Raw genomic sequence first — 13,381 nt, forward strand, 5'->3', positions numbered from 1 at the left:
ATCCTCACTCCTCAGCTGATCCTTCCCATGTCCAGAGAGGTTGAAATAAAAATGAAATGTATAATCCTGGCCGGGCACGGTGGCTCATGCCTGTAATCCCAACACTTTGGGAGGCTGAGGGGGGTGGATCACGAGGTCAGAAGATCAAGACCATCCAGACTAACATGGTGAAACCCCGTCTCTACTAAAAATGCAAAAACAAAATTAGCAGGGTGTGGTGGCGGGCGCCTGTAGTCTCGGCTACTCGGGAGGCTGAGGCGGGAGAATGGCGTGAACCCGGGAGGCAGAGGTTGCAGTGAGCCGAGATCGCGCCACTGCACTCCAGCCTGGTGACAGAGCGATACTGTCTCAACAACAACAAAAAAAAAAAAGAAGAAGAAATTTATAATCCTTTGAGTATTATATATTATAAAGTAACCAGGATCTAGTTGTTTTGTTTTGTTTTGTTTTTTACCAACTGGAATAATTCATGTTTAATGTTTCCAAAGCCTTCTGCCTGCAACCACTGTCCTGGGGATGAGAAATCTCTGGGGAGGAGGAATTTGGGGGCCACCATCTTGTGTTGGGGCACGGGTTGTTGAGATGACGCTAGCACCCCTCATCCCCCGCCCCCGCCTACTGGGCCGGTTTCCCCTCCAGGGGGTGAGGTGGCGCCTCCCAGATGGGACACAGCCTGCTGTCCCCACTCTAGTCAGAAAGCAGGAGTGAGACAGGTGGCCGGGACCAGACACTGGGGCTAGTAGGCGCTTTGCTGCCATCTGCTGGGGAGCCCGCGGCAGCCGCCGCCGTGGACCTCGTGCTGGTGGAAAGCACAAAACCACTGTCCACGTGAAGGCCACCCGTGTCCTGGCAGCGCCCCTGAGGGGTGGCCTCCTGCAACCACCCTCCTGCAACCACCCACCTGCAACCACCCACCTGCGACCACCCACCTGCAACCACCCACCTGCAACCACCCACCTGCAACCACCCTCCCCCAGCCACCCACCGGCAACCACCCTCCCCCAGCCACCCACCGGCAACCACCCTCCCCCAGCCACCCATCGGCAGCCACCCTCCCGCAGCCACCCACCTGCGACCACCCAGGGAGCCGCAAAGCCACTCTGCTCGTGCTGGCCTGGCCTCTGAACCCATCGCGACTAAGACAGAAGAGGACCGAATGGGGTGCGGCCCAGCGTGCAGTGCTCAGCCTGGTCTTGGTGAATGGGCTCCATCCAGCCTCTGTCCTCAGAGACGGCAGTTGGCGCCTCATCTTCCTGGCAGACCTCGAGGGAGTGTGGGTAGAGTGGGACCCAGCCAGGAGTCCAGGCCCTGAAGCCAAGGGCAGGCCCATGTCTCCACCACCACACGGTCCAGCATCCTCAGACCAGGCCCAAGAGAAGCCCCACTCCTGAGCAGGGGGAGGGAAGGGGAGGCCGGGGACTCAGGCAGCTGCCCCCTAGAGTGGGAAGGAAGGGCCCCAGCATTTCCCAGCTCTAGCCCCACTTGGCTTTTGGTCCCTTAGCTGTGGTCCCCAGGGGTGTGGCTTCCCCAGGGGGCTGTAGCCAGCAGTCCCTCAGCAAACACGCGCAGGGCTCCAGGGTGGGGGATCAGACTCTGCCCCCAGAAGGCTCTGAAATGTGTCAGGATGGGACGTGGTGGAGCTGACCAGGTTTCCAGCAAGTCTGCAGGGCTGAGGCCTGCATCCCCTGGGAGGCTGACGTGCGCTGTCTGGCACAGAAGGTGGACATCCCCTCAGGTATGCCTTCTTTGTTCACTGGCTGGATGCGATGACAAACTTCCCTCTCATGCTGTTTGGTTACCCAGTGGCCCATCTGCATAGGAAAGACAGAATAAGAGCTCGATTCTTTTCTTTTATTTATCAATTTTAAAAATGTAAGCTTGTTGCCGGGATCTCCTAAGGACGATCAGTTAATTTTTTTTTAACTCAGGGATTTAAGCGGGTGAGTTGAGTAAGCTCAAGCTGTCCCATCTTCCGAATGCGTCTCTAGGATGGCAAAGCCTCCTGTTCTGAGAGGGGTAGAGCAGGAAGCCACTTCCCACAGATCACAGCCACCCCATCCCTTCCGGGCGTCCTGCCTTGCCTGGAACTCCTGGGTTCGAGTGGTCCATTCCCTTTCCTTAGAGCGTGGGATGAATGCCTCTGGGAGAGAGGTTCCTCCTCCGGGTCAGCAGCTGCAGCTACCTAAGCATTCTCTGCCTCACCCAGCACGGCCCACAGCCCAGGGTTATGGCGAGACTCCAGTTCAGGGTGGGGGCTGCCAGGGAGCTGTGGGTTGATCGGCTGGAACCAGCTGAGGCCCCAGAACCAAGAAGCCCTTCCATGCCAAGCCCAGGGAGGAGGAGCCTGTTGACAGTGTTGTCCCTGGGACCTGGTGGGCAAACAGGCCGGGGGCGAGAGCTCGGGGCCCGGAGACCCAGGTCCTGCCTGCATATGATCCAGTAGGGAGGGCAAGCTGGTCTGCCCCCCAGGCCCGGCCATCGTGCTGGGCTGTCCTCAGAGGCCCTGGAGGACAGGTGCAATGCTCGGTGGGCTGTCTCCACAATATACAAACATCAGTTGTATTTCCTGCTAGCAGTAGGCAATCCAAACATGAAACTAAGCAAACAACTCCATACACACTAGCACTGCAAATAATAAAGTACTCAGGAATACACGTAGCCAAAGAAAGGCAAGACTTGTATGTTTAAGACTAGAAAACATTGCTGAAAGAAATGAAGAGGACATGAATGAACAGAAAGTCATCTCAGCATCACTCCCCAAGGTGACCTGCAAATTCAGTGCAATCCCCATCACAATTCCACTGTCTCCTGCCTGGGGGCTGCCCCTCCCCATGTCAGCCCTCTGTCCAGGACACAAGACTGCTGGGTGGCCTTGTGTGTGTGTTGGGGTGGGAGGGCTCCGCTCCTGTCTGTGGCGTGCAGCTCTGCTCAATGCACTCCCAGCACTGAAGAATGGCCTCTCCCAGGGCCCAGCAGTAGGGGCAGCCTTCCTCCTGAGGCAGGAGGCAGGACTCAACTCTGGAGGCGGGGTTTGGACACTGGACCAAAGTGAGGACTAGCTAAAACAAGTGTCTTACAGGGAAGTGGAAGCACCTCCCTGTAAGACACACCCACCAGTGTGCCATGTCATTTTACTGTTCTGTGGTAACACACCCAGAAGTTACTGCACCTTTCCATGGCAACAACCAGACAACCCAGAAGGTGCCACCCTCATCCTAGAAATTTCTGCATAAACCGCCCCTTAATTTGCATGTAAGTAAAAGTGGGTAGGCTGGGTGCCCTGGTTCATCCCTGTAATCCCAGCACTTTGTGAGTCCGACGTAGGAGGATCACCTCAGCCCAGGAGTTCGAGGCTGCGGTGAGCCCTGATGGCGCCACCAGACTCCAGCCTGGGTGACAGAGCAAGACCCTGTCTCAAAAAAAAAAAAAAAAATTGGGTATAAATTTGACTTCAGCCCTGCCTCAGCTGCGACTCTGGGTGCACTGCCTGTGGGGTGGCCCCTGTTCTCAAGGAGCAGCCCCTTTGCTGCAACTCTGGTGGGCCACTTAGTAACAGTTGCTGTCTAGGCTGGGTGCAGGGGCTCACTCCTGGAATCCCAGCACTTTGGGAGGCCAATGTGGGCGGATTGCTTGAGCCCAGGAGTTGAAGACCAGCCTGGGCAACATGGCAAAACCCCGTCTTTACAACAAAAAAATACAAAAATTAGCTGGGTGTGGTGGCACACGTCTGTAGTCCCAGCTACTCGGGAGACTGAGACAGGAGGATTGCTTGAGCTCGGGAGGTCAAGGCTGCAATGAGCTACGATGGTACCACTGTGCTGCAGCCTGGGCGACAGAGAAAGATCCTGTCTCAAAAAATTAAAAGTTGCTGCCTAACACACTGGCTCGTCCTTGAATTCTTTCCCAGGCTCAGCCTCAATTTTGGGGCTCACCTGTCTGGCATCACTGCTGCTTCTGGAACATCCAGGAGCCCACGTGTTTCCTGATTGGGGTCAGCCATTTTGATGATGAAATTTGTAATATTAAGTTGTTTCGTTGGGACTTTGCAGAACCAGGTGAACACACAGCAGATAAAACACCTTGGAGGCTGGGCGTGGTGGCTCGCACCTGTAATCCCAGCACTTTGGGAGGCTGAGGTGGGTGGATCACTCGAGGTTGGGAGTTCGAGACCAGCCTGCCCAACATGGTGAAACCCTGTCTCTACTAAAAATACAAAATTAGCCGGGTGTGGTGGCTCATGCCTGTAATCCCAGCTACTGGGGAGGCTGAGGCAGGAGAATTGCTTGAACCCGGGAGGCGGAAGTGAAACTCTGTCTCAAAACACACACACACACACACAAACACCTTGGAAACGGAGAAACCTGTTCTACCGTAACGGGAAGCAGCAGCCCTCTACCAGGATCTGCCTGAGGTAGCAAGTGCTGGCAGGTCCTGCAGGGCCACCCTCCTTCCCGCTGCCACCCCCCTGCCCACGCCGTGGTGAATGGCTTCTTTGTTAGCATTCCTCAGCCACCCTGTTTCCTGTTGGGACTCCACAGACAGACATACTGCATCTCCATTCTTTGAATAGTTGCTCTTACATTTTCAACATGGATATGTGACAAAGTCCAGAGTCCCAATCAAAATATCTACCCTCTTCCTGAAAAATACAAAGGCAGTAAAAGTTTTTTTTTTTTTTTTTGAGACTGAGTTTCAGTCTTGTCGCCCAGGCTGCAGTGCAATGGCGTGATCTCAGCTCACTGCAACCTCTACCTCCTGGGTTCAAGCGATTCTCCTGCCTCAGCCTCCCGAGTAGCTGGGACTACAGGCGCGCACCACCATGCCCAGCTAATTTTGTATTTTAGTAGAGATGGGGTTTCGTCATGTTGGCCTGGCTGGTCTTGAACTCCTGACCTCAGGTGATCCGCCTGCCTCAGAGCTCCAGAGTGCTGGGATTACAGGCATGAGCCACCGCGCCCAGCCTGGATCTGCTAAACTCTTTTCCAAAGTGGTTGAACCACTGGTATTTCCATCAGCTCAGTGTGAGAGCTCTGGTTGCTCTACCTCCTCATCAACATTTGATATATTTAGTCTTTTTAAATTTTTAGTCATTCTAGTGGGTGCATGATGGTGTCTCACTGTAATTTTAATTTGTATCTTCCTAATGACTAATGTTCTTGCGCGTCTTTTTATGTGCTGTTCACCATCCGTATATCTTCACTGGTGAAATGTCTGTCGAAACCTTTTGTCTACTTCTAAATTGGATTATTTCTGTTTATTGAGTGCTGGGGGTTCTTTGTATATTCTGGATACAAGTCCTTTATCAGTTATGTGATTTACAAGTATTATTCCCAGTCTGTGGCTTGTATTTTATTTTCTTAACAGTGTATTTTAAAGGGCATAAGTTCCTAATTTTGATGAAGTCCAATTTATTGATCTTTTTCTTCTATAGATCATAATTTTAGTGTTATATTTCAGAAATATAATTCAAAAATGACAAAGATTTTTCTCTTACATTTTCCTTTAGATGGTTTATCATTTTAGATTCCAGTTGTGATCCATTTTGGGATAATTTTTGTACATGATGTGAGATTCATTTTTTGCATATAGATGTTGAAAAGATCATTATTTTTTCACTGAAGTTCTTCTGTACCTTTACTTAAAATCAAATGACAATAGATGCGTGGGTCTATTTCTGGACTTGGTTGATCTATATTTCTGTATTAATATCAATACCTCACTGTCTTAATTACAATAGACTTGCAACAGGCCTTCAAGTCAGATGGTGGACGTCCCCTCAATTCACTTTTCTTTTTCAAGGTTGTTTCAGCTGCTTTTGGTCTTTTGCATTTCCATATTAATTTTAGAATCAGCTTGTCAATTTCCACACACAAAAAAAACCTATTGGAATTCTGATTGGGTTGCACTGACCTGTAGTTCAAGTTGGAGAGTGTACCTCAGCAACATCGAGTCTTCCAGTACATGAACAAGGTGGAGAGTGTACCTCGGCAACATCGAGTCTTTCAGTACATGAACAAGATGGAGAGTGTATCTCGGCAACATCGAGTCTTCCAGTACATGAACAAGGTGGAGAGTGTATCTCGGCAATATCGAGTCTTCCAGTACATGAACAAGGTGGAGAGTGTATCTCGGCAATATCGAGTCTTCCAGTACATGGAAAAGGTGGAGAGTGTATCTCGGCAACATCGAGTCTTCCAGTACATGAACAAGGTCTATCTCTACATGGGCTTAGGGGTTTAATTTCTCTCATCGATGTTTGGTAGTGTTCAGCGTTCAGGTCTTGCACATCTTATCAGAATTATTCATATTTCATATTTTTGATGCTATTTTAAGTGATGTTTTAAATTTCACTTTATAATTGTCCATTATTAGAACATAGACGCACAGCTGATTTTTATATCTTGATCTTGTTTCCCACAGTCTGGCTGAACTCAATAGTTCTAGTTGTTTTTCTGTAGATTCTATCAGATTTTCTACATGGGTAATCATGCCAATGGCAAATAAAGACAGTTTTACTTCTTCCTTTTCAATATGGATGCCATTTGTTTGTTTATTTATTATTTATCTATCTTTTTCTTTGCCACTGGCTAGAAGCTTCAATACAATGTTGCCCTTTTTTCTGATCTTAAGGGAAAGCATTTGGTTTTTCATCATTAAATATGATGTTAGCTGTAGATTTTTCATAGATGCCCTTTATCCAGTTGAGGAGGTTCTCTCTTCTTCAATTTTTTGGAAGCGTTTTTACAGAATTGTTATTGTTTTTCCTTAAATGGGACATTGAGTTTGCAGTAAGCCATGATGGTCCACGGCACTCCAGACTGGATGACAGACAGAGACTCCATCTCTTAAAAAAAAGAATGCAGGTTCTGGCTGGGCGCGGTGGCTCAGGCCCGTAATCCCAGCACTTTGGGAGGCCGAGGCGGGCGGATCATGAAGTCAGGAGTTCCAGACCAGCCTGGCCAACATGGTGAAACCCCATCTCTACTAAATTAGCCGGGCGTGGTGGCGTGCACCTGGAATCCCAGCTACTCGGGAAGCTGAGGCACAAGAATTGCTTGAACCCAGGACGGGGAGGTTGCAGTGAGCCGAGATCATGCCACGGCACTCCAGCCTGGAAAACAGAGCGAGATTCATCTCAAAAAAAAAAAAAAAAAAAAAATGCAGGTTCTGATCAGCGGGTTTTCCATGAAAGGGTCACTTATGCAAAGTGACCCCCACGTGAGGACGGAGCTGAGAAACCAAAGAATGAGGCTGACAGATTCAGTTTGTCAGGAGAGGGTGCTCTACTGGGGAACCTGCCGCCAGGGGTGGCCTTGGGTGGAACAGGTGCAGCTCTGCACCATTGCTCCCCAGACCCAGGGCTCAGCTTCTCTGTAGGGAAAGGGTCTGCGTGCTCCACACGGGCAAGAACGCATCGTCACCTGTAATCTGTGTAATAACATCAAGGCTGCTCTGATGGAAAGGCAGGATTCATAGCGAGTGCACGTTCTTACACTAAGGACAGTAGATACGGCAGGAATCGGGGCATTCCCAGGACAGCGGCTCATCAGAAGTCTGCGCGGTGGATTAGAACCTAACATGGAGTCAACTTCTGTCTCCACAGGGGGTCTGCGCTGGGTCTCGACAGTCTTCATTTCAGAAGTTCAAGGGTGAAGCCCTCGCTCCTAGTTCACAAAACACACATTAAGAGGCTTCCGCTTTTGCTAATGAGTTGTGTCCATTATCCTTTTGTAGGGAATCTGTCTTTTCTCTCTAACTGCTTTAATTTTTTTTTTCTTTTTTGGTTTTCGGTTTTCCGCAATTTTACTACAATGTGTTTTGATGTAGATGTTTTATTTGCCATACCTGGATTTTACTGTGCCTGTTGGATAAATGGTTCATGTTTTTCATCTATTTGGAAAACAATTATCAGCCACTATTTCTTCAAAATGTCCTCACCTTATTCCAGGATCTTCTTATAGAACCCCAGCTAGACTGATGCTAGATGTCTTCTGTTCTGCCTCCTAACCTCTCTTTCATATTTCCCATCTCTGGGATAAATTCTGAGTAATTTCTTTAGATCTACTATTTAATGCACCAGTTCTTCAACTATGACTAGTCTGTTGTTTAGTCCATTGAGTTTTAAATATTATTAGTATACGTTTCATTTCTAGAAATTCTATCAAATTTCTTTAAAATCTTCTTGCTCTTTTTAGCTAGAATTTTACTTTTCACATTATAAATTTGTTGTGTTATAAACATTTCAAACATACTTACTGTGTATTCTTTATTGAATAATTCCAGTATCCTGCGTCCCTCAGGTTCCAGTTCTGCCCTTGTTCATGATGCTTGTTTCCATGCGTCTTGTAACTTTTGACTGTGTCATGTTGGAAAGCCCGAGGGCTTTTATCTGAAGCCTGGGAAGCCTTGGTTGGGGGCAAGACCTCCAGATAAGATTATATTGGCTCATACCAGGTACCAGGCAACAACCACCCTGAGGCCATGGTGATGTAATTCCTCCACATGGGGCTTCTCCAGACCCTACAGGGGGATGGCCTGAAATTGTAAAGCTCAGTGGAAACACTTTCCTGCCAGAGCCCACGCAGGATCCAGCGTTTCCCTTCTGTGGCTGGATCGTCAGAGAACCCATGTTCTCGCTGGCTGCAGCCCTTTGAGGATCCGGATGCCACAGAGGCCTCTGGCTGTACGGCCCGCATCCCGGCCTCCTGTTCCTGAGGACCTTTAAAACCCGAGGCTTCAGGTTTCCAGGATCAACAAATTCCTCGGGAAGCATCAGCTCAGCCGCTGCACTGAGGCCCCCCTTTATCTTTCACCCCTGGTGGTTTCCTTGTCTTTTTGGTAACGTCAGGAATGCACCTGAGAAGCTATTTAAGTTTTACCCAGATTTACGCAGGAGGAGTTTTCAAGGGTCTCTCGGTCCGTCTGCGCTGCTGCTGAGGAGCTGCCACTGTGAAGGCAGCTGCCGTGGCCGATCCTCCAAGATCCCCTTGGGTGTCCTTGTTCCCCTCCCCAGCTGCTGCAGACGGTCACCTGTGTCCTCCTCCAGAACGCTGCCCTTGGCTGACAAGAGCTGCTCATTCAGAGATGCCTAAGGACCACGTGCCACCCCACAGGCAGCTCAGACCCATGTGTGGGCAGGAGCCAGAGCCTCTGAGCTGTGCCCCTGCCTCTCAGATGTCCGTGGGGCAGGGCTATGGCTCCAGCCCCCTTTGCCAGCTCCTTGCCCTCCCTACTTGTTGCACCCCTTTCCTGAGAATTCTCCAGAAACCATGTGTAGCGAGGCACCGCCTTGGGGAGCCTGCCTGGGACAGGGGGCGCAGACGTGGGCCTGGCACACAGATGCCACAGTTGGTCAGACCACCACCAACGGCCTGGCGATGCTGTCAGCCTGGCATCCACGGCAGTGCAGCCGCTGGAGCTCCCACCTGTTGAGACGTGCTGGCAGCAGGAGGGAAGGTGGGGGCAGTGGCCAGAAGACCCTGACCACGGGGGCCCATGAAGCCAGCTCATGGAGAACCGCATCCTGACAGGAGATGCAGATGGGCAGCCTGCGAGGCGGCTGCTCACTACACTGGTTCTCACACTCAGGCACACGGCAGCCCCTGGAGGGCTCCTTAAAGCACAGCTGGCTGAGCCCCAGGCCCAGGATTTCTGACTCAGTTGGTCTGGGCCGGGGCCAAGGCTCTGCCCCTCACAGGCTCCCAGGTGGTCCTGAGGCACACTGGGAGGACCACTGGCTTAGCACACGGCACCCACAAATTTTAAAACGAGTGAGCGAGTCTGGGCCCACTGCTCTGATGGAAAACACAACCGCTTGCTTTGTTTCCTTATGTCAGCCAGTTCTCAGAGCGAGAGCCCACAAATGGAAAGAGTGGCCAGGTCCCCTTGTGAAAGGCCTCACGCCTCCAAGTGTGGACAGCAGTGACCCCCCAGTCCCTTCAGGGACCCAAAGATGCTTATCTGGACAACTGTGCCCTGGGGAGAGGAAGACGCCCAGATCAGGGTCTGAGTGGACGCTGACACCTGGGGCGCAAAGCACCCTCAGAGGCTCCCATCTGGGTAGGGAATATGGGGTCAGGAAGGACCTGGAGTCCTGGCCTAGGCCTCAGCCCATCATTTCCCAGCCCAGGAACGTGAAATTTGAACTGGCATGCTCAACAGCGGGCAAATCCTCATGTGGGCTCTTTGGCCCATGGAGTAAAAATCACTGTAGTAGGAAAGACCGAATGGAAGCCTTAGAAACTACCCCCAGCTCCAGCCAAGGAAATAAAACAATACAACATCCTGGTCAAAACGGCGGCGTCAGCAACACCGCAGATGCCCAAAGGGTACATGGGTGATGGTCACCATCTTCCCACTTAATTTGCTGGTCAGGTCCCTATAAGAGCTGGGTGGACTGTGGTGGACGGCGGCTGAGCCACAGCGTCCCCCCACAGTGCCGACTCCAGCTGCTGTGCTGTCTGTGGTCCTTCCTGGAGCAGACTCACAGCCTCAGACGGTGTCCTGTGGCTCCTGGCTGGGCAAAGGGCTCTCCACTGCACCGGGAGGAGGTCAGGGGCAGTTCCCACTCACACGGGGTGGACAGCGGCGCACAGACATGCAGACACACAGACAACTGACCAAAGCGCAAACACGCAAGTCCGCTCACTGGCAGCATCGCACCCACCAGGCCTCGCAAGCAGGAGGTGGCAGGCGTTCTGAGCGTCCTGCTAGGACACGGGCACTCCAGGGCAGGACGGAGGCTGAGCCAAGATTCAGGGACTGGTCACGTCATGAAGGTTTTAGGAGTCCAGAGATCTGGGCATGTTAGGACGTCCTGTCCAAGGTCAAGAACGAGTTTTGAGCCTTGCATTTCCTACCACCAGGAAAGAAGCTGGCAGATGGCAGGCCTCTGGGTTCTGGACACGGCACGATGATGCCAGACACAGCACGATACCAGACCTGGCACAATACCAGACCCGGCACGATACCACACATGGCACGATACCAGACACAGCACGATACCACACACAGATCTCTTTATCAGTTGGCACAGAGGCTTCTCATTTTGAGTGGGGCCCAGGAAAAGGAAGGGTAGCACAGCTGGTGAGGCTGTGGAACAAAGTCCTGCCACTCAGGCCCTGTGAGCTAACAGAGCTCTTGTACCAGGAGCACCTGCTGCAGGTGGGGAAGGATGCGTCAAGGGGTCTCCGGCAAGGCCCAAAAGAGCTACAGCACGGGTCCTAAGTTTTGAAGCAAGGAGGTCCCGACTGCAACAGATAACTGCAGACTGTTCAGAGAAGTTCCTGGGGATGGTGTAGCCACAGCTCCCACCAGGAGCCAGTACCACAGGACCCACCCAGGCTAAGGTCAGCGGCACAGTGAGGATCCAGGGTAAGGGGCAGTGCACAGCTGGGCACCAGCCATGAGAGCCAGAGGGCTGCAAAGGCAGGTGGCCCAGCTTCCAGCTTGCCTGCCAGTCAGCCTACAGCCTCAGAGGGTGTCTGTGACTGGGTGGGGGCCAAGCCCGGCCTGCTTCATGGCGATTGGGTTCATGGTATTTGGACCACTCCACTCGGGCTGGCCCTGCAGTCAGGGGTCGAGGCTGATCCCTGGCCTCTCATGAGGAGAGGAGAGCAGATCACGGCAAGGACACACATGCACAGGGCTGGGGAAGGGCTCGGCGGGCTGGGGAAGGGCTCGGCTGGCCGGTCAGGGCCTGAGGAGGGCAAGGCTGGAAGACAGACTGGGGAATGGAACTGCCGGGTGGACACCGGCGTGGGGAATTGTGGGTGTTCACCAGGGGCACCGGCTGCAGAGCAGGCACCAAGCCACCCACAAGCCAGTGACACAGCCAGTGACGCAGCGTCCGGTGCTCCCACACGGCTCCCGCCTGGAGTAATGGAGGAGCAGACGAAGCCAGGTGCCCCACGACATGCCCAGCTCCTGTCGGCAGCAGCACATTCCATCCTCTAGCAATAAAAACCACCAGGGGCCCTGGACGCAAAACCAGCCAGAGACCAACCGGTCACTTGGAGGTAAACTCAGCCCTGGAGACCCCTTCCCCTTGGAAAGACAACAGCTGGTATTCCAGGCACGGACCCACCTTTCCAGCCCACGGTGCCTCCGTGTCTGCCCTGGGAGACGGGCTCCTGTGTAACGGCCCCAAGGGCCTCTGACTGCTTCCTGCAAGGGGGTGCAGAGGGAGCGGGAACACGGGCGCCGCAGAGCCTGCATGCAGAGCCTGCAGCGTCGGCGAGCTTCTCGGAAAGAGTTGGTGCCACTGTCCTGACACCAACCCTCTGGGACTGTGTGGTCCCGTCCTCCAGGATGTGGTCTTCAGCCTAAATCAATGGCCCCACAGAGGACCGCATGGGTCTGGGGACCAAGGGGTAGAGGCAGAGTGGCCGCCCACTCACCAGCTCCCAGTGACCCACTGACAACCTGTGCTTCCTTTCCCTGCAACTCTAAGCTGTGCGGGCTCAGAAGTCCTAAAACCCAGCCACCTGGGACAGAGTGAGGCGCTACCCCGCTTGATGGCTGTGGGTCACCGGGCTGGGGCCTCTCCTGTTCCAGCAGACCAGCAGGCAGAGCACCCTCCACCCGGCCAGGGCCGCTCCTGTTCCAGCGGACCAGCAGGCAGAACACCCTCTACAGGGCCGGGGCGGGGAGGGTAGAGCCCAGCAAGAGTGAGAAGACCAGGACTTGGACCCCAGGGTGAGGGCCTGGGTCCCACCGGCAGAAGAGGGGCGAAGGCCGGGCACAGTGGCTCACGCCTGTAATCCCAGCACTTTGGGAGGCCAAGGCAGGGAGGATCACTTGAGGCCAGGAGTTTGAGACCAGCCTGGCCAACACGGTGAAACCCCATCTCTACTAAAAACACGAAAATTAGCTGGGTGCACACCTGTGGTCCCAGCTACTCGGGAGGCTGAGGCAGCAGAATCATTTGCACATGGGAGGCGGAGACTGCAGTGAGCCGAGATCATGACACTGCACTCCAGCCTGGGTGACAGAGCAAGACTGCCTGAAAAAAAAAAGGAGTATTGGCTGAGCCTGGGCCAGCAGCTACTGCAGGCTGGGGTGGCCCCACTTCCCTCCTCCCTTGTCTTCCCGGAAACTGCCACCATTCGGAAGCCTGGAGAAGCCCATCCAGATGGAATCCCCAGAGCGTGATGGCCATGGGGCCGAGACACGGCAGACTGTGGTAGAGGCCCTCATACTAGGCCCACTGCCTGTGGCCCCTTCTCTGGAGGGCTGCCCGGCCAGCAGGAACCAACTGACCCGGGGCCATGTGGCACCCTCCCCAGAGGCCAGGGGGCCACAGCCAGTGACTGATATGGGAGCATGCCACACGCCGCCTCAGATAACGAAACATGAGCCCCTTATAGTGCAGAGGGTGGGG

The sequence above is a fragment of the Pongo pygmaeus genome, chromosome 7 (genome assembly GCF_028885625.2).
Source record: "Pongo pygmaeus isolate AG05252 chromosome 7, NHGRI_mPonPyg2-v2.0_pri, whole genome shotgun sequence".
Classification (NCBI taxonomy): Eukaryota; Metazoa; Chordata; class Mammalia; order Primates; family Hominidae; genus Pongo; species Pongo pygmaeus.